The following is a 25911-nucleotide window of genomic DNA, read 5'->3' on the forward strand; positions in this document are numbered from 1 at the left end:
TTGTTGCAAGTTTCAGTACTGCAGCCTAAATAGAAAGGGAGATTTAATTTTGTTTTTTTTCAACGAATATGTTGAAAAAACACATTTATACACATTTTATACACATTTTACACATTTTGAAGTGTGTATATATACAACCACACGTTTCAGATATAATCATTCTGACACTTTTCTGACACATTAGCATATAATAAAGGATCTGCGGCCGGGGATTTTCCAAAACATGTTTAGTTTTCCTAATACAAATAGTCAAAATTCCCTCCTAAAAAATTTGCAAATGTAACATGTTTATTGCTATTATAAAATCAATAAATAAACTTAAGAAAAAACGCTGGCCCCAGATTTTAGAGACATAAACTTTACATATAAGATGTAAGTTTCATGTAAATTGAATTAAAAATGAGAGTTATATGAACGTTTATGTTACTTGAAATAAATAAGTAAAAAAAAAAGTTTTTTTTATTTATTTTCTACCACAGACGTGGCCACATATTTACAATGCTAACCAGCATATATACATTTTCTTCTGTCCTCTAAGGTGCTGCCATCTGTGGCTGAGGTTCACTTCAAGCAATTTACTCCCAAATTGGCACCCTTATAGATAAACTTACGAGCAGTCAGGTGTATGACTTTCATGCAAATCGCCCAATAAACAAATAATAAAAATAAAATTGAAAAAAAATCACTTTTTTTTTAACTTAATTTTTTTAATAAAACTAATTAATTTTTTTTTAATATATGCTATTGTGATAGCTAAGAGTCATAGACATGATTTCAGTTGACACTTGTGTTTGTTTTTTGACCATTTTGGAAAATTTTTGACACCCATCAGTGGTTGATCAGTCCAGCAACCAGGAGGCCTGGGCGATGACCGGGCCGCGGGGACGCTAAGCCCCGGAAGCACCTCAAGGTAACCTCAAGGCAAGGTTATCTTATCTTGAGATAATTTCGGGGCTTTTAGTGTCCCCGCGGCCTGGTCCTCGACCAGGCCTCCACCCCCAGGAAGCAGCCCGTGACAGCTGACTAACACCCAGGTACCTATTTTACTGCTAGGTAACAGGGGCATAGGGTGAAAGAAACTCTGCCCATTGTTTCTCGCCGGCGCCCGGGATCGAACCCGGGACCACAGGATCACAAGTCCAGTGTGCTGTCCGCTCGGCCGACCGGCTCCTACTTCAATAATTTTTTTCCTCCCTTCCTATCTATGCTACGATGCTGAGACTTGGGCCAGATGAAACACTTTTCATGTACAACTTGTCAAAAAAATCTGATTGAAATCGAACATTTAAAAAAAAAAAACTGAAAAAAAAACCTACTGACTATTTGGTGTTTATGAATGAATTAAGCGGATTTGACCCATTAAATCTTGAAATAAGGGGATTTTGAATCCATTAAATCTTGAAATAAGGGGATTTTGACCCATTAAATCTTGAAATAAGGGGATTTTGACCCATTAAATCTTGAAATAAGGGGATTTTGACCCACTAAATCTTAAAATAAGGGGATTTAACCCATTAAATCTTGAAATAAGGGAATTTTGACCCACTAAATCTTAAAATAAGGGGATTTAACCCATTAAATCTTGAAATAAGGGGATTTTGACCCACTAAATCTTGAAATAAGGGGATTTAACCCATTAAATCTTGAAATAAGGGGATTTTGACCCATTAAATCTTGAAATAAGGGGATTTTGACCCACTAAATCTTGAAATAAGGGGATTTTGACCCACTAAATCTTGAAATAAGGGGATTTGACCCACTAAATCTTGAAATAAGGGGATTTGACCCATTAAATCTTGAACTAGTTTGTGAATATTTCTAAGCAAAGGGATCTAGAGCTTAAGGATAAAATGACAAAAGGAAGATATTCACTTTGTTTTTAAAGGGACGAGGTCAGAGGTTAGCCAATAACGAGTCATTAACTACCGTAACCACCCCATTAGCCAAATGTAACTAGCGTACAACCCCCTCCCCCACCCCCAAACACACCCATAAGGCTGTCTATCACCACCAGGAAGACAATCTATCGTAATGGACGTCCCGGACGAAGGGGGAGGCCACGAGGTCCCTGTGACTGAGGGAAGAGAATCAATGGTTTTATTATGGCACCCGTGGGAACTGAGGGGTAGCGGGGTGTTTGACACTCTACCAAGCGTGTCGGTTCCCCTCTCTCTCTCTCTCTCTCTCTGTCTGGTGGGGTGCAGGTGCCGGGGTGATGGGGGGGGGGTGTTCTGTGGGTAATGGGGGGTGTTGTGTGGATGCTGGGGTGATGGGAGGAGTTCTGTGGGTGATGGGGGGAGTTCTGTGGGTGATGGGGGGGGGGAGTTCTGGGGTGATGGGGGGAAGTTCTGTGGGTGATGGGCATGGGTGTTCTGTGGGGTGATGGGGTGATGGGGGAGAGTTCTGTGGGTGTTAGGGTGATGGGGGAGAGTTCTGTGGGTAGAGAGGTACAGAAGTGACAATAATGAGCTCCGAAGCACCAGGAGGCTGTTTATAACAACAACAACAGTTGATTGGAAAGTTTTCACGCTTGTAAACTGTTTAATAAATGTAACCAAAGCCGTCAAAGATTGAGGTAAGATGTACACGTTCGTAAGGACTTGGGAAACTGCTTCGTGAATCTGGCCCCTTGAGTGCCATCTCTGGTGGCACCGAGGTGGCACTTAAGATGCCAGGGAGGCTCAGGTAAGGTGCCAGAATTGTGCCAGTGACGTGGCACTGTAGACTTTATAATAGTGAGTATTTTAGATAGGATTATAATAGGATTTTCTGAAGCTCAACATTGCCTTTGCAACATTGCTTAACATCAGCACCCTTAACGGTGTCTTTAGTTGGTGAATTTTCCGCACCTTAGAGTCGCTTCACAGTTCACAGTCACTGCAGAGAGCGCTCGAGTGCAGCAGAGCGCGCTCGAATAAGAACATAAGAATAAAGGTAACTGCAGAAGACCTATTGGCCCATACGAGGCAGCTGCTATCTACATACAAAGATTAATCAGGTGTAATTGGCCTGTTATGTTGAACAGTGTCTTCTGTGTTGGCATCGTTATGTTCTGGTCTTGTCCTTACTCTCATGGTGGGTAGAGTAAATAGTTCCGTGATTTGGGTGTTCATGGTAGGTTGTTCTATTCTTATGTGAATTGCTTCAAGAATTTGTAATCTTCTTGCATCTTGGGTTTTGTCTATTATACAGGTATTTTTGTTCAACATTTCTCTTGTTAGGGTGATATCATGGGCTTGTCTCATGTGATTCCTGGGGGCACTGGATTGAAGATGGCATGTCAAACGCCTCGTCAGTTTGGTCGACGTCATACCTATGTACTTAGATTGAAGGTTACATCCTTCGTGGGGGCAAGTGTACATCGCTTGACTGCTGTAGAGGGTTCTCCGTCGACTTCGGGCTGTTTTTGATAAGGAGTTCGGAAGTCTTCTTGGTTTTGTAGAATATTATCAGGTTTATGTTTTGGTTAGGAGTAGTGCTTTTTACTCCTTTACGGATTATTTCTTTCATTATTCTTTCCTCTTTTATATCTTCACTGTGCATGGTTGATTTGTAATATAATTTTATTGGAGGTATTGTGGTTTCTGTTCAAGGTTCAGGATTATACCAACGGTCCAAGTGTCTTCTTATAGCAGCGTATATTTCTGTGTTGCTATATCCGTTGTTCACCAATACCTGAGTTACTCTTTCAAACTCTCTACTCACGTTGCTCCATTCAGAGCAGTGGGTAAGCGCTCGACGAATATAAGCATTGAGAACACTTGCTTTGTATCTTTGGGGGCACTCACTTCTACCGTTCAGGCATAATCCTATGGGCAACAGAGAGCGCTCGAATGCAACAGAGAGCGCTCGAATGCAACAGAGAGCGCTCGAATGCAACAGCCAAGGAAGAATATGCATCACATTGTCTGGTAATTGCCCTTTGAGAGATAATTGCTCGTTAGGTTTGTATCAACGAACAAGGAGCGTGAAACTGTGGTTGGTGGTGTGTGTGTGTGCAGGAGAAAACCAATTAATACCCATCAGGTAATAACTATCCAACTATCCCACGACCCAATTCGCGCCAGCAGGAGATGGCGGTGAACTCACACGATCCTTCGAATAGTGACGGCAGATGTTGAGATGGGGAAGGGGGGTTGAAGGGACTACACAGCCCCTTTTCAATGGGTGTAAATAATAGGGGAAGGGCTAGCTGTGACATGTACGACCCTCCCCCCCTTTCGATGATTGCAGGTAATGGGGGGGGGGAGGATAGGGGAGAAGGGGTACCCACGACTTCGTAAATGGATGGAGATGCTGGGAGAGGATCGAATACGACCCCCACCTCAGTGCTTGCTGGAGATAATGAAGGGATCAAAGCATCTTTCACGTGACTGCTGCTGCTTGAATTCCTGAAATTAAAAAAAATGGCAAACAACAGACCATTAGAATCCCTTAGCTGTCCATTTGACCTTTTATTCTGTTTATAAATTTGAATAACATATAATTGATTACAAATTTTACATATTGGTGCACACTACATATAACTCTCTACATAGAACAGTCGAGTATGTATGTATGTATGTATGTATGTATGTATGTATGTATGTATGTATGTATGTATGTATGTATGTATGTGTATGTATAACTGAAAACTCACACCCCAGAAGTGACTCGGGGTGTGAGTTTTCAGTTGCATATAGTCCTGGGGAGCATTCAGGCTTGTTCGCATGTGGTATGTATGTATGTATGTATATATGTATGTATGTATGTGTGTATGTATGTATGTATGTATATATGTATGTATGTATGTGTGTATGTATGTATGTATGTATGTTGGCCTTGTAAATATACTAAATAATCATTGTATTTAGGAAATTTATAATCGGGTTTGCTTGCTCGAAATTTGGTAGAAATCTCTTCTGCAAACGGCATTACAATTAAAATATGGTAACCGGCGGTTCCCGGGTCTTTCCCTCTTTCTTTCACCCTGATGGCCCTGTTTACCTAGCAGTAAATAGGTACCTGGGAGTTAGACAGCTGCTACGGGCTGCTTCCTGGGGGAAAGGGGGATGTTAGAGAGAAATATATGAAGTAGATATAACAGGGAAAAATAGTATTGGTTAGAAAGACGCGGGTCCAAGAGCTAATAGTTCGATCCTGCAGCTACTGATGGGAAAGAGACAGTAGTTAGAGTACCCGGCGGTGCTCGGGTCTCTTATTCGCCCACATGTTTTTAACTTCCACTTCATCTATTCTTCCCCCTAGATTCACGCCCACTGAAGGCGTGAATCCCCCCTCCCTTCCCCTACTCCCCAGAAACCCCTCGTCCCTTCCCCTACGCCCCAGAAACCCCCCTCCCCTCTTCCCTACCCCCACCCCAGTCACCCCAACACATGCGTGACAAGTCGTAGGTGGTAATTAGGTTGTCACTTGTCACCCGAGGCCAACATTCCTCTGTTCCAAATGTGTCGTTCGTGTGCTGGCAACACTGTTTCAAAAGCCAGACGCGAAACACACAAATAATTCGTCAAAATTAAAAATGTATGAACGTACATTTTGTTTTTAATTTTATCCTTGACGAAGAAAAGGGGTTTAAGAGGTGGTACTGACTGCCTTAGCCTCGTGCGAACCCTGAGAGGTTTTGACAATCGTTTTCGCCTTCTCAGACGCTGAAACTGCGCTGCCTCAGACGCTGAAACTGCGCTGCTTCAGACGCTGAAACTGCGCTGCCTCAGACGCTGAAACTGCGCTGCCTCAGACGCTGAAACTGCGCTGCTTCAGACGCTGAAACTGCGCTGCTTCAGACGCTGAAACTGCGCTGTTTCAGACGCTGAAACTGCGCTGCTTCAGACGCTGAAACTGCGCTGCTTCAGACGCTGAAACTGCGCTGCTTCAGACGCTGAAACTGCGCTGCCTCAGACGCTGAAACTGCGCTGCCTCAGACGCTGAAACTGCGCTGCCTCAGACGCTGAAACTGCGCTGCCTCAGACGCTGAAACTGCGCTGCTTCAGACGCTGAAACTGCGCTGCCTCAGACGCTGAAACTGCGCCGCCTCAGACGCTGAAACTGCGCCGCCTCAGACGCTGAAACTGCGCCGCCTCAGACGCTGAAACTGCGCCGCCTCAGACGCTGAAACTGCGCTGCTTCAGACGCTGAAACTGCGCTGCTTCAGACGCTGAAACTGCGCTGCTTCAGACGCTGAAACTGCGCTGCCTCAGACGCCGAAACTGCGCCGCCTTAGACGCTGAAACTGCGCCGCCTCAGACGCTGAAACTGCGCCGCCTCAGACGCTGAAACTGCGCCGCCTCAGACGCTGAAACTGCGCCGCCTCAGACGCTGAAACTGCGCCGCCTCAGACGCTGAAACTGTGCCGCCTCAGACGCTGAAACTGCGCTGCCTCAGACGCTGAAACTGCGCCGCCTCAGACGCTGAAACTGCGCCGCCTCAGACGCTGAAACTGCGCCGCCTCAGACGCTGAAACTGTGCCGCCTCAGACGCTGAAACTGCGCTGCCTCAGACGCTGAAACTGCGCCGCCTCAGACGCTGAAACTGCGCCGCCTCAGACGCTGAAACTGCGCCGCCTCAGACGCTGAAACTGCGCTGCCACAGACGCTGAAACTGCGCTGAAAACCCTAGGGCCGTAAGACGCTTGTGTGTGTGTGTGTGTTTTAGCTAAATTAAAAACATCTCCAAGCCTGGGCCAGGATTAAATAGGGCGCCAGATGAAGCACCCGAGTGATGAAAATATTAGTTCTCTTGCTGACAACTCTCCTCTCCCCCCCCCCTCTTATCTACCCCCAGAACCCCCACCCCTCCCTCCCTCGTGCCACCCAGAAACCCCCTCCCTTCCCCTGCTTCAAGGATTACCCCCCCCCTGCTGCGCTGCCCTCAGAAACCAACCCCTTCCCCTGCCCTCAGAAACTCCCCCTCCCCTACTCCTGCCCTCAGAAACTCCCCTACCCCTGTCCCCAGAATGCCCCTCCCCCTGCCCCCAGAAACCCCCCCTCCCCTGCCCCCAGAAACCCCCCCTCCCCTGTCCCCAGAAACCCTCCCCTCCCCCTGCCATCAGAAACCCCCCCCTCCCTTCCCCCTGAAACCCCCAAACCCCCCCCTCCCTTCCCCTACCCTGAACCCCCCCTCCCTTCCCCCCTGAAACCCCCCCTCCCTTCCCCTACCCCCTGAAACCCCCCTCCCTTCCCCTACCCCAAGAAACCCCCCTCCCCTCCCCCTTCCCTCAGAGACCCCCTCTCCCCTCCCCCTTCCCCCAGAGACCACCCTCTCCCCCTGCCCCTAGAAACCCCCCTCCCCTCCCCCTACCCACAGAAACCCCCCCTCCCTTCCCCTATTCCCCAGAAACTCCCCCTCCCTTCCCCTATTCCCCAGAAACCTCCCCTCCCTTCCCCTACTCCCCAGAAACCCCCTTCCCCCAGAAATCCTCCCCTCCCCCTGCCCCCAGAAACCTCCCCTCTCCCCCTTCCCCTAGAAACCCCCCCTCCCTTCCCCTACCCCCACAAACCCCCCTCCCCCTGCCCCCAGAAACCCTCCTCCCCCCACAACCCCCCCCTCCCCCTGCCCCCAGAAACCCTCCTCCCCCCTGCCCCCAGAAACCCTCTTCCCCCCTTCCCCCAGAAACCCCCCCTCCCCCTGCCCCCAGAAACCCTCCCTCCCCGTGTCCCCCAGAAACCCCCTCTCCCCTTCCCTGCCCCCAGAAACCCCCTTTCCCCTAGCCCCAGAACCCCCCCTCCCCCTGCCCCCAGAAACCCCCCTGCCCCCCCCCCCCTTCCCCATCTCCCCCAAATGGCACCCCAGTGTCACCCAGCCCGTTCATCTTGCGGGAATGGTGCATTTAGAGTCGGGGTAAACACCGCTTGATTAGAGGCGTCAGAGAGAGCCAGTGTTGTGTCGACTCCCGCCGGGGGCCAGCTGCTATATATATGAACGGGGGCAGAGGGGGGAATAGGGGCCCCAGATGGGGGGGGGGCTATTACCCCCTTTCCCCTCGCCCCCCCCACACACTAATCACGCTGCAGCGTTGTATATTTTTCTGGGATTCGAGCAGATTCCATTCAGCCAAAACTGTGTTGCTTAGTGATCTAGATTTGTGTCTAAATTCGTTCAAATAAGGCACTACGGGATCACCATAGCCCGTGCTACTTGGAACTTTTTGTTCCAGGTAGCGAATCTTTAACAACAACAACCACCACCGTTCAAATAAAATATTGCAAATGCCAAGTAGCCCAAATTTGGTGCAGAAGTACAACCCGTCCAAGACTCAAGTCCATTCCATCCAGCGGTCGACCCCACCGACGCATTCATAAATTTTTTGACATGCTGTTTATTCAAAACGGGAATTTTCTCAAATATAAATGCTTATAATAGCATATTGTGCATATATAGGCATAGGTTAGGTTAGGTGTTTAGGTTCTGTTGGCGATTATTTGTATTTGTAGTACGTGGGTGAAGCATTTACAGCGTTGTGGTTCGAACACAAGTCGTCAGTGAAGCACTTGTTCCGGAAGTGTTCGAACGTCATCAGTTGTGAGTCGTGTGTAAACCGTTTTTCATTCATAAACAAGGGATTTGGCGGGTGGATGGAATGGACTTTAAGAGTCTTTGTTTGGAGGACGGGCGGGTTCGCCATAGCCCGTGCTACTTCCACCTTTTTGTTCCGAGTAGCTCAATGTAAAACAACAACGTATATTTGATGAAATCATTATTGTATAGTTGACTAACCTTTCCACCACCACCCATTGGATGACTAAGGGGTCAGGAGAGGGGGAGGGGGGGTGATATAATGGGCAAATGCCCATTGTATTGAACACATTCAACACAAATATAAGTTACTGAAACCATTACGTTACTGACGACCTTCCCATTACCGTCTATTAGATTGTTTAAGGGGGTATTTAACGAAGTAATTCAACTTAAAACTGTGAAGTCCTGGGGGTGGGGTTGTATATATATATATATATATATATATATATATATATATATATATATATATATATATATATATATATATATATATATATATATGTCGTACCTAATAGCCAGAACGCACTTCTCAGCCAACTATGCATGGCCCAATTTGCCTAATAAGCCAAGTTTTCTTGAATTAATTTTTTTTCGACTACCTAACCTGACCTAACCTAACTTTTTCTGCTACCTAACCTAACCTAACCGATAGAGATAGGTTAGGTTAGGTTAGGTAGGGTTGGTTAGTTTCGGTCATATATCTACGTTAATTTTAACTCCAATAAAAAAAATTGACCTCATACATAATGAAATAGATAGCTTTATCATTTCATGAGAAAAAAATTAGAAAAAATATATTAATTCAGGAAAACTTGGCTTATTAGGCAAATCGGACCTTCCATAGTAGGCTGAGAAGTGCGTTCTGGCTATTAGGTACGACATATATATATATATATATATATATATATATATATATATATATATATATATATATATATATATATATATATATATATATATATATATATATATATATATGTAATGTATGTATCATCTTACCTACGCCATATTTATCTCTTCCTTCTCTTCTTAACACGTGTTTCAAGCCTCCGATTCTCGTTCCCTTCTCGCTTGTTCTCTTCCCATCCCACCCCTTCTTTCCCTTCCCTTAACCCTCCCTTCTTCCCTTAACCCTCCCCCGGTCCGTTACCTCAGCTCCCGCAGCTGGCAGCAATTAAGGGAGGGAATACCATGGTAACCAAACAGTTAGTGATGCTGCCCTTTGAGTAAGTAAATAACCGGTAATTAGCAGTGCCAGCTCCTCTTCCCCAAAGCCTTGTCAGGGAGTCTTGTAACCTCAGGGTTCGTTCGGTAGAGGATTCGTTAAGTCGTTCGCAATTTCCATTCGTGGGCTACTAACGAGTGGGCGTCTGGGTGGGGTCGGGGGGGGTTTAAAATGAGCTGCTATAAGTCTGCGAGATTGTTCGTTGTTTTACGGGATCGCTATAGCCCGTGCTACATGGATACTTCGTTCGTGGGTAACTATATCTAAGACCATATTAACGCTCGTTATTCGTGTCGTTTAAAACCTAGAGTGTTCGTTATTTTGTCGGTGGAGAAGCAAGAAAATTAAATGAATATTCCCCCTTGTTTTTAATTGGTTAAATTGTGTTTTTTTTTGTTCACTTGTAGTGTGTTTGTGCAGTGGACGAAGTGTCTATTATCTAACATTATAGATACTCATTATATGATTATCTATTATCAACCATGTTATCTAACATGGTTGATTTGTTCATTATGAACCGCCATAGCTATCCCGTAAGTGTCAATATCTATGATTATCTAACATTATAGATACTCATTATATGAATATCTATTATCAACCATGTTATCTAACATGGTTGATTTGTTCATTATGAACCGCCATATCTATCCCGCAAGTGTCAATATCTATGATCATCTTCACATTGAGAGGAGAAAAACCCTTTTCTCTCTCAATGTGTATGTGTGTGAGAGAGAGAAAGATACCTCTTGAACGTTAACGATTGGGCAACAATTACCAAATGCCGCATCTTTTCATGGTCTCTACAGCATCCTCCCTTCTCATCTCCTCCCCCCCCCCTTGCATCCAGAACATCTTCATCAGACAACTTCACGAGACCCTTCAGTCATCTTGTCTAATGGCAGCAGCTGAGCCGGGCTCTGACAACCACTAAATCACTGGCGTGGTAATTACCCCCTCCCCCCCTCTCCCGCAATAGATTATTTTAGCGTGGCGGGGTTGGCACCGCCTGGCCCTGGCACTGGCACCCTCGACACTGAGGCACACATGCGTGAATGTTCCGGCAGTAAGCCGTATCCAGCGCTAATTGCCAGTCACGTGAGAGGTTGGTGCCCGCCCCTCCAGACGCCCTGGCACCGGTTCCCTCTCTCTCTCACTCACACACACACGCACGCACACACACACGCACGCACGCGCGCACACGCACACGCACACGCGCGCACACGCACGCACGCACACGCACGCACACGCGCACACACGCGCACACACGCACACGCACGCACGCTGCTGTCTGGCACTGAGTCACTCGCTGCTGATGCTGCTGCTCTGGCACTTATCTCCCACTGAAGCTGCTGATATCTGACATTATCTCCCACTGATGCTGCTGATATCTGACATTATCTCCCACTGATGCTGCTGTGGAAGATAAGTGGCCCTTAACCTCGAATGACCATGCCGGTGTATCCCACTAACTACCTGTATGGCCAAATAACTGTACACGGATTAATACTCTTGAGTGCCTCTTGAGTGCCTCTTGACCGAGTCTCGTAACTCCGCCTTGTAACAGCGGTACCCGTTTAATAATAGGAATTCCGGTTGTCGGGGTCAGGAAGCCACAAACCCCCTTGGAACATCGGGGATCGAACTCCGGCTAACGAAAAGCCAAGGTGGACTGCATAAGATGATTTCAAGACGAGGATTGTATCCAGCATCCTGTCTGACTGGGAGATGAGATCCCAGTTTCTTGCAAGATGCTGGTACAATTCCTATAACTCTGGAGCAAGTCGGCCGAGCGGACAGCATGCTGGACTTTTGATCCTGTGGTCTCGGGTTCGATCCCAGGCGCCGGCGAGAAACAATGGGCAGAGTTTCTTCCACCCTATGCCCCTGTTACCTAGCAGTAAAATAGGTACCTGGGAGTTAGACAGCTGCTACGGGCTGCTTCCTGGGGGGGGGGGGTAACAAAAAGGAGGCCTGGTCGAGGACCGGGCCGCGGGGACGGTAAGCCCCGAAATCATCCCAAGATATCCTTAAGATAGCGATTTAGTTTACATTTGCTAAACTATTTGTGATACTCGAAGCACTACGAAGTTGCCCGTTATCTTGAAATGATTTCGGGGCTTTAGTGTCCCCGCGGCCCGGTCCTCGACCAGGCCTCCACCCCTAGGAAGCAGCCCGTGACAGCTGACTAACACCCAGTTACCTATTTTACTGCTAGGTAACAGGGGCATAGGGTGAAAGAAACTGCGCATTGTTTTTCGCCGGCGCCTGGGATCGAACCCAGGACCACAGGATCATAAGTCCAGCGTGCTGTCCGCTCGGCCGACCGGCTCCCTATCCTTATCCCGTAGCAACAACAGATGTACAGAGGAAAGATGTAAAGATGTATATGTTTCGTAAATGGACGGGTAAATACGTGTTGAATCATCATCATCTTGAGAGGTTATCTTGATGATTTTGGGCCTTAGCGTACCCGCGGCCCGGTCCCCGACCAGGTCTCCTGGTTGCTGGACTGGTCAACCAGGCTGTTGGACGTGGCTGCTCGCAGCCTGCCGTATGAATCACAGCCTGGTTGATCAGGAATCATTTCGTATAGGACCATCCTTTACGCAACTTCTGCTGTGGGCTTTAATTTGCGTAACTAGGTACGAAATCCCGTTTGGAGAGGCACTGCTCCTGTGCCAGGTAAGTCCACTACGGACTCACCATAGCCCGTGCTACTTGCCCCGCTCCTGTGGCAGGTAAGTGCCCTACGGGCTCACCATAGCCCGTGCTACTGGCCCCGCTCCTGTGGCTGGTAAGTCCACTACGGGCTCACCATAGCCCGTGCTACTTGCCCCGCTCCTGTGCCAGGTAAGTCCACTACGGGCTCACCATAGCCCGTGCTACTTGCCCCGCTCCTGTGGCAGGTAATTCCACTACGGGCTCACCATAGCCCGTGCTACTTGCCCCGCTCCTGTGCCAGGTAAGTCCACTACGGGCTCACCATAGCCCGTGCTACTTGCCCCGCTCCTGTGCCAGGTAAGTCCACTACGGGCTCACCATAGCCCGTGCTACTTGCCCCGCTCCTGTGCCAGGTAAGTCCACTACGGGCTCACCATAGCCCGTGCTACTGGCCCCGCTCCTGTGGCTGGTAAGTCCACTACGGGCTCACCATAGCCCGTGCTACTGGCCCCGCTCCTGTGGCTGGTAAGTCCACTACGGGCTCACCATAGCCCGTGCTACTTGCCCCGCTCCTGTGGCAGGTAAGTCCACTACGGGCTCACCATAGCCCGTGCTACTTGGAACTTGTTCCGAGTAGTTGAATCTATAACAACAACAACTCGTTTGGATTGTGATGAACATACATAGAACATTACGAGAGAGTTGCAACATTACGAGAGTTGCAATGGTAAAGTAATGAGAACAGGAACAGAGAACAGGAGGCCGGATACAAGGTACCATTTGGGAGATAAAAATCCTTCAGGAATCAGGAGAGAGATTGATTGATTTCGGGAGTTTAATGTCAGGCCAGACCTGTTCCCTGAAGCCCATATCAGCGGCATCTGCAAGGTTGGCCACCACGAGACCTGGGGTTTAGAAACTTGTGTAAGGAATCATTCAGGACCTTGTATACTACATATACGTCAGACCAGTCGTGGAGTATGCAGCTCCAGCCTGGAGTCCATACCTAGTTAAACACAAGAAAAAGTTAAAGATTCAGCGGTATGCCACCAGACTCGTCCCGGAACTGAGAAGTATGAGCTACGAGGAAAGGCTGAAGGAGCTGAACCTCACGTCCCTGGAAGACAGAAGAGTAACGGGAGACATGATAACCACCTACAAAATTCTCAGGGGAATTGACAGGATGAACAAAGACAAACTCTTCAGCACGGGTGGGACACGAACAAGGGGACACAGGTGGAAACTTAGTACCCAAATGAGCCACAGAGACGTTAGAAATAATTTTTTCAGTATCAGAGTAGTTAACAAATGGAATGCATTAGGCAGTGATGTGGTGGAGGCTGACTCCATACACAGTTTCAAATGTAGATATGATAGAGCCCAGTAGGCTCGGGAATCTGTACACCAGTTGATTGACGGTTGAGAGGCGGGACCAAAGAGCCAAAGCTCAACCCCCGCAAGCACAACTAGGCGAGCAAAAAAACACACACACACACACACACACTACCACTGACTTAGAAGACTATCGCACTATCCTAATTACACAACACCACTCCTCCTAAATATCTTAACATTTGGGCTCTAAAACACTAACCACCACATCTAACGACCTCACAATGGCTGGAGACCAATAGACCAGCCACAACTCCCTGGACTCACCAGAGGTAAGCATTCCGACCCCTTATTCACACCATCTTGTGAGCAATTAACCTCAATAAACGACCTATTGTTATCGTCTCAATAATTCCCAGGAATGTAATTGCACTGAGGACTGGATCTCAACCCATTTGAATGCTACAATGGCATCTGGAGACGAGTAAATGATTTGATTCTCCTTTTATATATTTATTTTTTTTAATCTGTGATGTTACGTATTTCGTTTTGAAATTAAACAACGGGGATTTATGGAGTTAATCCGAGGATATTGTGTGTGTGTAATTACCTAAGTGTAGTTACAGAATGAGAGCTACGCTCGTGGTGTCCCGTCTTCCCAGCACTCTTTGTCATATAACGCTTTGAAACTATTAACTTTGAAACTGTGTGTGTGTGCGTGTGTGTGTGTGTGTGTGTGTGTGTGTGTGTGTGTGTGTGTGTGTGTGTGTGTGTGTGTGTGTGTGTGTGTGTGTGTGAGCGAGCGAGCGAGCGAGCGAGCGAGTTATACCCATTATGACCTGAAAGAGGCGAGAGTGGCCCAATTAACCAATTATCAGTGCCCGTCCAACTAAGCGTTGGGTGTTAATACATTTACCAATTATCACCAGCTATCTTAACTATATAATTGGCCACATCTAATGAAGGCGTTCAGTCTGCCACAGCGTGATCCTGAGAACGCTATTTCTCCTCCCGGCGTTCACTTCGTAATGCCCCCAAGGGGACTAAGGCGGTTAGAATAGGTTCAAGGTTGAAAATTAGCATTTAAGAAACATTGTGAGGGGATTAGAATTCCTGGTATTTACCCGTTAATTCGGTAATTTAAGAGAACTTACATATGACTGGAGTGTGGATCGCCTTGCTCACGTGACACCCACAGGGAAAGCCACTATATATATATATATAGTCTCAGTTGGTTTGCAGTTGTGTATCTCTTGAGATCCTCTCTTATTGTTGGTGTTGGGTAGTTCAGTGGTTACAGCCAGTCCTATTATTAATGAACAAATCCACAAGGGCCGTGACGAGGATTCGAACCTGCGTCCGGGAGCATCCCAGACACTGCCTTAATCGACTGAGCTACGACAGGGTAAAAGGGATTCTATTCTTCTCACATCCGGGGTTTTCCATGTCTTCGTTTTTGGCGCGAAAACTCTAATCAAAACAGAGCTTCAACTGCCATATTGAGCAAATGGTAAATTAGGCTTCACCCGCAGAATTTCTTAAAATCAAAAATTCTCCAATGACACGCAACTTTCACACTTTCTGTTTGAACTGTAACAATCTTTGGGTCGTTAGGTATTTAACCCCCAGGGTTGGGCAAATGGCTTGTGTAGTTAATGACACGAACCAGACGGCAATCGTAACAAGGGTCTCGCTATCTTTATAAGAGTGTGTCTGTTCAAGGTTAAGGGGGTAGACTCTTCCAACTTTGCAGGGGGAATGGTCTGGGGTACGGGACTGTCATAGGCTTATCGGGATAGCCAGAATTCAAGAGGGAACAGCGTGCCAGAGTCACATTCTGACCATGGCGAACGCCTAGCTAAATATTTTGAAAACACAACATTCAAAACCACATGCAGAACCAAAATTTATACAACCATTTTTTTATAGTAATATAGACCATTATTCACTAATCATGGGAAAATTAACATAAATTTTCTACTATTCATACTTTGCCCATAATAGCATAAAGTAGAGAAACCTCCGATAGCTTCCAAGGATTTCTCAAAGCTATTGGGTAACTATTATATTTTAAATATATCACACTGCTAGACTCCTGCAACCACATAATAATGCTAGACTATTATATTAGTTTTATGAGAGAGAGAGAGAGAGAGAGCGAAAGACAAAACAAAGATAAATAATAATAATTATAATATTATTTATTATAAATAATAATAAGCTAGAATAAGAAACAGGAAAAGACAGAGATACAGAGATGGAGACAGATATAGACAGGCCTGCAAGGAGACCCTGTCAACCAGGGAAGGGGGCTAGAGATAGGAAGATAAGCAGAAAAACAGAGACAGAAGAGGGAAATTGAGAAGATAAAGAGGCGGGAGGGAAAGAGCGGAAGAGTAAAGGGGAGAAAGAAAATGGGAAAGGGGGAGTGAGGGGTAAATATATCCCTTTTTCCCCGCCATTTATTCCTCCTTTTCCTGGCGTTTATATCTTCTCCTTATGACAACATTTTTGGGAAAGTTTTATTTTTGATCAAGTCTCTTTTTTTTTTTTTTTTTTTTAGGTGTATGTTAAAATTTCAGTGTCATGGAATTTTTTGTCTATATGACTTTAGGACTCCTATAGGGAGTATGACTTCTATAGGGCTCCCCAGGGAGATGTATGGGCGATAGGTTTTCCAACTTTGCAGGGGGAATGGTCTAGGACTCTAGGGTATGGGACGGACATAGGCTCTCTCATAAATGAGATGCTTATAGGCTCTCATAAAACTTACGAGGCTCTGGAAGCATACTGCTTCATTAAACACAAATAGCATCACACACACACACACACACACACACACACACACACACACACACACACACACACACACACACACACACACACACACACACACACACCAGTTGATTGAGAGTTGAGAGGCGGGACCAAAGAACCAAAGCTCAACCCCAGCAAGCACAACTAGATGAGTACACCCACCTTTAAGAAAATAATCTCAAACACGTATTAAGACAAAGATATCTTAACTGCAGTTTCAAGGCAGTATATCTTAAGGAGGTAGGAGGGGCTGTAGAAATAGCCTAAGCTACTCTAGCCCTTTGATTTGTATTTCCTTGTCTCAATAAACATACTTGAACTTGATATCTTAAGATTACACACGCATCCTAGACAAAAGAAGCTGTGAATGCAGGCTTTAGAACAAGTACATCTTGTGGGATGTTCCGGCCAGCATCCAAGCCCCTGTTATCTCCCGTCGTAGCATCACCAGCATCCAACCATTAGCGCTGCATTAATGGGACAAGGTTCTTCAGCCCGTTAAGGGGATATGACGGAGGTTCAGCGTTCCAAGGCCAGGAATAGTCCCATCTTTTAATTTCAGGTGATTGTGAAGTTCTGATGCACAGCTATTGTGCATTAGGGAGGCAGAATGATGCACAGATACTGTGCATTAGGTAGGCTGAGTGATGCACAGATACTGTGCATTAGGGAGGCTGAGTGAAGCACAGATATTGTGCATTAGGTAGGCTGAGTGATGCACAGATACTGCGCATTAGGGAGGCTGAATGATGCACAGATACTGTGCATTAGGGAGGCTGAATGATGCACAGATATTGTGCATTAGGGAGGCTGAGTGATGCACAGATACCACTGTGCAACAGGTTAGCAGCAATAAGAGCTCTTTAGACCAGGATTCACTCTACCACCTGGCTGCCAAACACGATACATTTAAGCTCTAGGCACGGAAACCACAGCTCTATGTAGGCTCTTATGTTAGTCAACTGGAAAAGTTGTAGAGCTTTACCGGGGCTCACTGTGCTACTGAGGTAAAGAATGAGAGAGAAAGAGAGCGCCAGAGCCTGAAATATAAGCCCCTGCGACAGGATATATCACTATGTTGCTTATTGGTTGACAGAGCCTTAAGACTGAAAATCATTTTCCTTGTAACACGTCTATGGCCTCTATGTATATCATGCCTTTTTGGAGAGGTTATTTAATGTGAGTATAGAATATTCATGACTCATCAAAATCCACTGTAGCCGCGAGTCTTCATAGACTCATCATCATCTTTTAGCACCCATGTGCGATGAATATTATTGTGAATTTTAATAAGCTAAAAAAAAAAATCCCTTTATCGCGGTAATCTTTTCAGGGATTCGAACCTCTTGGGGACTACGAGCTTAGAGCGCTGTCCGCTCGGCCGCGAGGACCTGTGTGTATATGATTATCTCACTCGGTGAACAGGAGAAGTAGGCACCACAGGAAGGGGGGGGAGGGGTCAGAAACCCCCTCCTACGGGCCATTGATAATGAAGACCTCAATGTCAGGCTATAGAAGGGGGGCTCTGCGCCCCCCTTCCCCCCACACAGATAGACAGTCTTACGTGCCGTATAAATCTCAGTAATTTTGTAATGGTGTTTGATCCTCAAAAGGACTCATTTGGAAGCGATTGTGCAGCCCAAGAGTTATCATCCATTATTGTGAGTCCGGTATCACGTCCCGAAAATTGTATTTTGGAATGTCAATGTTACATTTATCAATCTATTGTTGTGGTCTATTAGGACCTAACCACTTTTTTTTTATAGAGAGAGAGAGATAAAAATCACCTCTTTGTTAATGGACAAGGAAATGTGAATGACATTCATTATCATCAACGTTGAGTGTGAATCAACATCATAGTAGCCTTTATGGGCTGGGGGCAAGAGGCACTCAACCCTCGGCCCCTTTGCTCGATGGTAAAGCCGCCCTTGTAGACCTTATTCGTAGGGGTCATTGTGGTTAGGAGGTGTGGGGAGGGTTAGGTTAGGTGTTTCATCACCCTTGGAACCCCAATACTCCCCCATCTCTTCCCCCATGGGCCCCAGGACACCCCTCCCCCTACCATGGGGTGCCCCAGGGGAGCAGTGGGTCGGCTTTTGTGTTGCTGTCCTCACGTATAGATACCTACGAGCCGACCGCGATGCTGACAGGACCGGCTTGTTCTTTTAACAGCCGCCTTGTAGCTCGAGCCCCTCTATACCGCCACCAGTTTCCCCCTCCTCCCCCTTGCCCACTCCCCCTCCTCCCCCTTACCCACTCCCCCTCCTCCCCCTTACCCACTCCCCCTCCTCCCCCTTACCCACTCCCCCTCCTCCCCCTTACCCACTCCCCCTCCTCCCCCTTACCCACTCCCCCTCCTCTCCCTTACCCACTCCCCCTCCTCCCCCCTTACCCACTCCCCCTCCTCCCCCCTTACCCACTCCCCCTCCTCCCCCCTTACCCACTCCCCCCTCTCTCTTCCCCTCTCTCTCCCCCTCTCTCTCCTTTGGGCAACCCATCGTCCTGAAAGGGAAGGACTTATTGTTACTGTATCTACCTAATTGATAGATACATCTACCTACATTTTGGTACTTGCGACCAAATACTTATTATAGATACTACCATTTCAGGAGGACGGGTTGGCTTTGAGGCGCTCATCTCACTCACTTGAGGCAAAAACAGCCGTATTGAAACTGATAAGATTCCATACCCTTGACAGACATACAGCTTCACATGTATACATTAAGACTCTAGTCCAACCGCATCTAGAATACCCTCCCGTACCACATGCATCAAAGAAAATTATCATGCAAAAACTACAAGCTGTGCAAAATAAGGCAACGAGGAGGAGCTGCAGAACACCGTCCACCGTATGGTGAGACAATTTAGGAGGTCCATTAACTAAACATCAGACCTCAACACTAAGCCACCAGGGTGTGGAACACGATCGATATGCTTGAAGATCTAAGGCTGGAGAGATTACTCCAAAGATGAGACGCCCCGCTCCTACAGCTGGTGGCCCAAGACCCACCCCCACAGCTGGTGGCCCAAGACCCACCCCCACAGCTGGTGGCCCAAGACCCACCCCCACAGCTGGTGGCCCAAGACCCACCCCCACAGCTGGTGGCCCAAGACCCACCCCCACAGCTGGTGGCCCAAGACCCACCCCCACAGCTGGTGGCCCAAGACCCACCCCCACAGCTGGTGGCCCAAGACCCACCCCCACAGCTGGTGGCCCAAGACCAACCCCCACAGCTGGTGGCCCAAAAGCCTCGACCTACTCAATGGAAATCCAAGCCCACAATTCATAATTCCAAGATGAAATAGTCTCCATCTTAGACATCAGCCTTACACGTAAAAGAATACCAAATGCACACATAAATCACAATAGCCTGATGCATCAAATGAACAAATTCACAAGGGCCGTGACGAGAATTAAGGCAGCGTCTGGGATGCTCTCGGACGCAGGTTCGAATCCTCGTCACGGCCCTTGTGGATTTGTTAATTTAATACCAAATGCATTTTTTTTTTAGAATATAGGAAAATTCTACCTAGCTGTAGTCCTGTTTCCCCGTCTTAGTAACTGTCATTGATCTCAATCAAGTTTGTCAGGCATGACTTAATTTTTTTTAGTCCTATTCTAAATCCTTGATGCCTCCTTTCATTACAAAGTTGAGCCTCACTTATTCTCAGGTTGATTACTTTTTCCGGCACTTTGCAAGAAATACTTGTCAAGAAATGTCAAGGGTCTTGGACGTACAATACTTGTTCGTCAGGTGTCAAGAAATACTTGACACTGTTCTGGATATCCAGTGTCAAGTATTTCTTGACACTGGATATCTAGTATACTGGATATCCTGGTATGCTGGATATCCTGGTATGCTGGATATCCTGGTATGCTGGATATCCTGGTATACTGGATATCCTGGTATACTGGATATCCTGGTATGCTGGATATCCTGGTATGCTGGATATCCTGGTATGCTGGATATCCTGGTATGCTGGATATCCTGGTATGCTGGATATCCTGGTATACTGGATATCCTGGTATGCTGGATATCCTGGTATACTGGATATCCTGGTATACTGGATATCCTGGTATGCTGGATATCCTGGTATGCTGGATATCCTGGTATGCTGGATATCCTGGTATATCCAGTTTGCCCCATTCTTTTTTGTATAGATATTGAGAGAATTATATTTTACATTGCTTACCTGGTGGCAATGTACTTTTGCAGTGTCTTTCAATAGTTTTAGATTTATTTATTTTACATCTTTTTCATTGAATATGCCAAAAAGGCTCCGTTTCGGTTTAAAAAGTTACTTCTGACGTCTCTGTGACACTCTACTGTCCATCTATGACCCCTCGTTCTGCTGTTCCTATCTTTAAACATTGCTGGTGTGTCTACTTTGTCAACTTAGAATCTTGTATGTCGTTATCATGTCTCCCCCTCTCTCTTTTCCTCTAGTGCGGTAAGGTCCAGTTCTCTCAGTATTTCCGCATAGCTCAATCCTTTCTGCTCTGGAACGAATCTTGTTGTATATCTTTGGATCATTTCTAATGGTGGTTGTGGTAATGGGGAGACGTTACAGGGAGCCGGTCGGCCGAGCGGACAGCACGTTGGCTTGTGATCCTGTGGTCCTGGGTTCGATCCCGGGCGCCGGCGAGAAACAATGGGCAGAGTTTCTTTCACCCTATGCCCCTGTTACCTAGCAGTAAAATAGGTACCTGGGTGTTAGTCAGCTGTCACGGGCTGCTTCCTGGGGGTGGAGACCTGGTCGAGGACCGGGCCGCGGGGACACTAAAAAGCCCCGAAATCATCTCAAGATAACCTCAAGAAGATGGGAAGACGGGTGGTGGTTGTGTTTGGTACAGGTGTGTGTGTGTGTGTGTGTGTGTGTGTGTGTGTGTGTGTGTGTGTGTGTGTGTGTGTGTGTGTGTGTGTGTGTGTGTGTGTGTACTCACCTAGTTGTACTCACCTAGTTGTGTTTGCGGGGGTTGAGCTCTGGCTCTTTGGTCCCGCCTCTCAACCGTCAATCAACAGGTGTACAGATTCCTGAGCGTATCGGGCTCTATCATATCTACAAGTGTGTGTGCGTGCGTGCGTGCGTGCGTGTGTGCGTGTGTGTGGAGGGGGTGCAGCGTGCAATTAGGGTGGGCCGGTAATGAGGAGGTCAGTTGTGATAAAGCTGACAGTCGCTGGCACATACCTCACGACGTCTCCATCAGCCTCGTAACTTCCAGGACACGAGGAGTCGGAAGATCTCTTTAATGGAAGAGGATGGGTGGGGGGGGGGGGGGGGGAGGGGGAGGGAGAGTGAGCTGGGGGTGAGGTTGCTGGGGGAGGGGGGGGGGGATAGGTTGAAGGGGTGGATGTGGGGGGATTCTGGCCACAAGATTTCTGGGGGAGGGAGTAGAGAGAGAGAGAGAGAGAGAGAGAGAGAGAGAGAGAGAGAGAGAGAGAGAGAGAGAGAGAGAGAGAGAGAGAGAGAGAGAGAGGGGCAAAGGGGTCAATGGAGGAGTCTTCTTTTACTCATTACTTTGTTCTCAAACACAAACATCAATTATCTTAAAGAGCCTAAAAATTTTCCCTCCAAAACATTAGATAATAACCAAAAAAATTTTAATTGAGGAAGCACAGATGACCGACGGATTTCTTCCTTTAAATAAAATTAGCAATTTCTTCCAGAAAACACAATTGAAAATCATTTAAATACGGTCGTCGATTTTCTTTTGTTATTGTTTCATACCTCAAGTAATTCGTAAATCATTTAATTGATATTGGGATGATAATAAAAAAAAATGTCTCCATGGATCGGTCATGGATTCTATTTGCTTCGTAATATTTTGTTCTGTAATAAATGATAATTTAGAATGACTAACGCACGAATGATTTTGGGATTCACGTTCTGTGAGTGAATCTCCAAACAGATGCGTCTCGCTTGCCAGGATAGTCTGGTTGATCCACGCAGAGAGGTGTGACATGCCTTAAAAGGCATGCGTAACAAAAGCTTAATTTATAGCCTCTGGAGCCACATTAAAGCTGGTTAGCTCAGCCAGCTCACAACCGAATGGTTCAGGGTTCGATTCCCGAGTAGGATTCGATTCCTCACCATCCAGGAGTGAGGCAACAGGTATGGGTTGCATACTAGCATAGGTTAAGCATTGGCTAACAAGAAACTTCGATAATATCTTAACTGACTTCCAGTCCTCTATGGAGAAAAGATCACTTACTGACATTCTCTCTCTCTCTCTCTCTCTCTCTCTCTCTCTCTCTCTCTCTCTCTCTCTCTCTCTCTCTCTCTCTCTCTCTCTCTCTCTCTCTCTCTCTCTCTCTCTCTCCCTCTCTCTCCCTCTCTCTCCCTCTCTCTCTCTCTCTCTCTCTCTCTCCCCAAGCTGGCTCCTCCCCTCTCACACCCTTTGGGTCGTGCTGATGATTACATACGAGGCGTGGAAAATCGTCAAGGAATTTGCCAGCCATTTGGAGAGGTGTGTGTGTGTGTGTGTGTGTGTGTGTGTGTGTGTGTGTGTGTGTGTGTGTGTGTGTGTGTGTGTGTGTGTGTGTGTGTGTGTGTGTGGAGGGTTGAGTACGTTTGTGTGCGAATGCACGTTTGCAATTATTTGTGTGTTGCATGTGTCCGTGTCTATGCGTGTGTGCTTGTATGTGAATTTATATATAGATGCGTGTGTGTGTCGGTATGCACGCGAGTGTGCGCATCGTTGCACGCACGCCTGCTATATTTCCAAAGGATATTCCAAATGTTTATAGCTGCTGTCAGTAGGAGTCTACCTTTGCCCACACTAAACTTACTCGTAAAAGTACAAACTCCGTCCCGTTCCTCCTGGCCCTGTCTAGGCTTTGGACTGCAAACATATTCGTGAACTCATTGTAAACCATTGAAGGGAGATTATGCTGGTGTTATTTTCACAGTGGGATAGAGAGGCAGTGAGGCAGGCAGGCAGGGAGGCAGGCAGAGAGGCAGGCAGGCAGGCAGGCAGGCAGGCAGGCAGGCAGGCAGAGAGGCAGGCAGGCAGGCAGGGAGGCAGGCAGGCAGGCAGGCAGGCAGGCAGGCAGGCAGGGAGGCAGGCAGAGAGGCAGGCAGGCAGGCAGGCAGGCAGGCAGAGAGGCAGGCAGGCAGGCAGGGAGGCAGGCAGGCAGGCAGAGAGGCAGGCAGGCAGGCAGAGAGGCAGGCAGGCAGGCAGGCAGGTAGAGAGGCAGAGAGGCAGGCAGGCAGGCAGGCAGGCAGAGAGGCAGGCAGGCAGGCAGAGAGGCAGGCAGGTAGGCAGGCAGGTAGAGAGGCAGAGAGGCAGGCAGGCAGGCAGGCAGGCAGGCAGGCAGGCAGGCAGGCAGAGTGGCAGGCAGGCAGGCAGAGAGGCAGGCAGGCAGGCAGGCAGGCAGGCAGGCAGGCAGGTAGAGAGGCAGGCAGGCAGGCAGGCAGGCAGGCAGGTAGAGAGGCAGGTAGAGAGGCAGGTAGGGATTGGTTTAGCTGAAGTCGTAGTGACTATCAAGAATAACTCCTTAGCTGTTGAACCGTTTGTTCACTCAGCCTTCTCGTTAGTATAACCTTTCAAGACATCTGAACTAGGATGCCTCGTTCGTCACACCAATTCGCCTCTAGGTCCCCGTGCTTTAAGGCACTGTAAGGAAAGACTCTATAGAAAATCCAGAGATTTAAACGACAGTATGAAAGAAAAGAAAGTTTCCTTTCTAAAGAAATTTTCTGACTTAAGAAAATTAAGTTTCCGCCTTCCCTGGTATCCGAAGACCGGTTTACCAAGATACAATTACCATACAATATACGGTTCTCGGGGTCATTTATCCGTGAATATTCGTATTTCTTCGGTTAACTAACCAAAAAATAAAACCCAAATTATAGAACGTTGGTGTATAGTTATACGTCTTATAATATTATAATACGTCTTATATACGTCGAAGTGATATGTCTTTGGTGGTCAGATGTAGTCCGCAATCCTCCAGGTATCGGGAATGAAGTCCTTCGAGAGGAGAACATTATATTCGAGATCTTCGTAAATTCTTAGCTTAATAGATACAAAAAAATGTGTGTGTGTATCTGAGATCTGTGGTGGGACGTCGTAACTTTGGGCGTCTCCCAAGTTCTCTTGCTACACCTTGTATTTTTCTCTCGCTCTCTCTCTCGCTCTCTCTCTAGCTCTCGCTCTAGCTCTCGCTCTAGCTCTCGCTCTAGCTCTCGCTCTAGCTCTCGCTCTCCCTCGCTCTAGCTCTCGCTCTCTCTCGCTCTAGCTCTCGCTCTCCCTCGCTCTAGCTCTCGCTCTAGCTCTCGCTCTCTCTCGCTCTAGCTCTCGCTCTAGCTCTCGCTCTCGCTCTAGCTCTCGCTCTCGCTCTAGCTCTCGCTCTCGCTCTCTCTCTCTCTCTCTCTCTCTCTCTCTCTCTCTCTCTCTCTCTCTCTCTCTCTCTCTCTCTCTCTCTCTCTCTCTCTCTCTCTCTCTCTCTCCCTCCCCTCTTTCTCTCTCCCCCCCCTCTTTCTCCCCCCCCCTCTTTCTCCCCCCCCCCTCTCTCTCTCTCTCTCTCTCTCTCTCTCTCTCTCTCTCTCTCTCTCTCTCTCTCTCTCTCTCTCTCTCTCTCTCTCTCTCTCTCTCTCTCTCTCCTCTCTCTCTCTCCCTCTCCCCCCCCTCTCTCTCTCTCCCTCTCCCCCTCTCTCTCTCTCTCCCTCTCCCCCTCTCTCTCTCTCTCTCTCCCTCTCCCCCTCTCTCTCTCCCTCTCCCCCTCTCTCTCCCTCTCCCCCCCCTCTCTCCCTCTCCCCCCCTCTCTCCCTCTCCCCCCTCTCTCTCTCCCTCTCCCCCCTCTCTCTCTCCCTCTCCCCCCTCTCTCTCTCCCCCTCTCCCCCCTCTCTGTCTCTCTCCCTCTACCCCCTCTCTCTCTCTCTCTCCCTCTCCCCCCTCTCTCCTCTCTCTCTCTCACTCTCACTCCTCTCTCCTCTCTCTCCCTCTCCCTCTCCCCCTCTCACTCTCTCCCTCTCCCCCCCTCTTTATCTCTCTAAAATATCGTATGTAAATACCCTTCACATTTAAGGAGCAATGATAACGAATGAGTTCAATTCCGTGCGTTTTTCGATATCAAACTTAATCATTGTAAAATACTCAAATACGCAGGAAAAAGTATTATAATTTTTTTTCACCATGGAGTATTTTAAGTTTTGAAGCTGTGACATTTTCAATATTAAACTTCAGGTACAGTGAAATCAGTAATGAACTTAGAAGTGAAATGAATTTGAAACTAACGAAGGAGATGCAAGTCTTCTCAAAGCAGGGAATATTATTCAAAGAATATTGAACTTTTTATTCTTGCATGGAATATTGCAATTTAAGGAAAATTTGACTTTTTTGTGCAGTAGAAATA

The sequence above is a fragment of the Procambarus clarkii genome, chromosome 55 (genome assembly GCF_040958095.1).
Source record: "Procambarus clarkii isolate CNS0578487 chromosome 55, FALCON_Pclarkii_2.0, whole genome shotgun sequence".
Classification (NCBI taxonomy): Eukaryota; Metazoa; Arthropoda; class Malacostraca; order Decapoda; family Cambaridae; genus Procambarus; species Procambarus clarkii.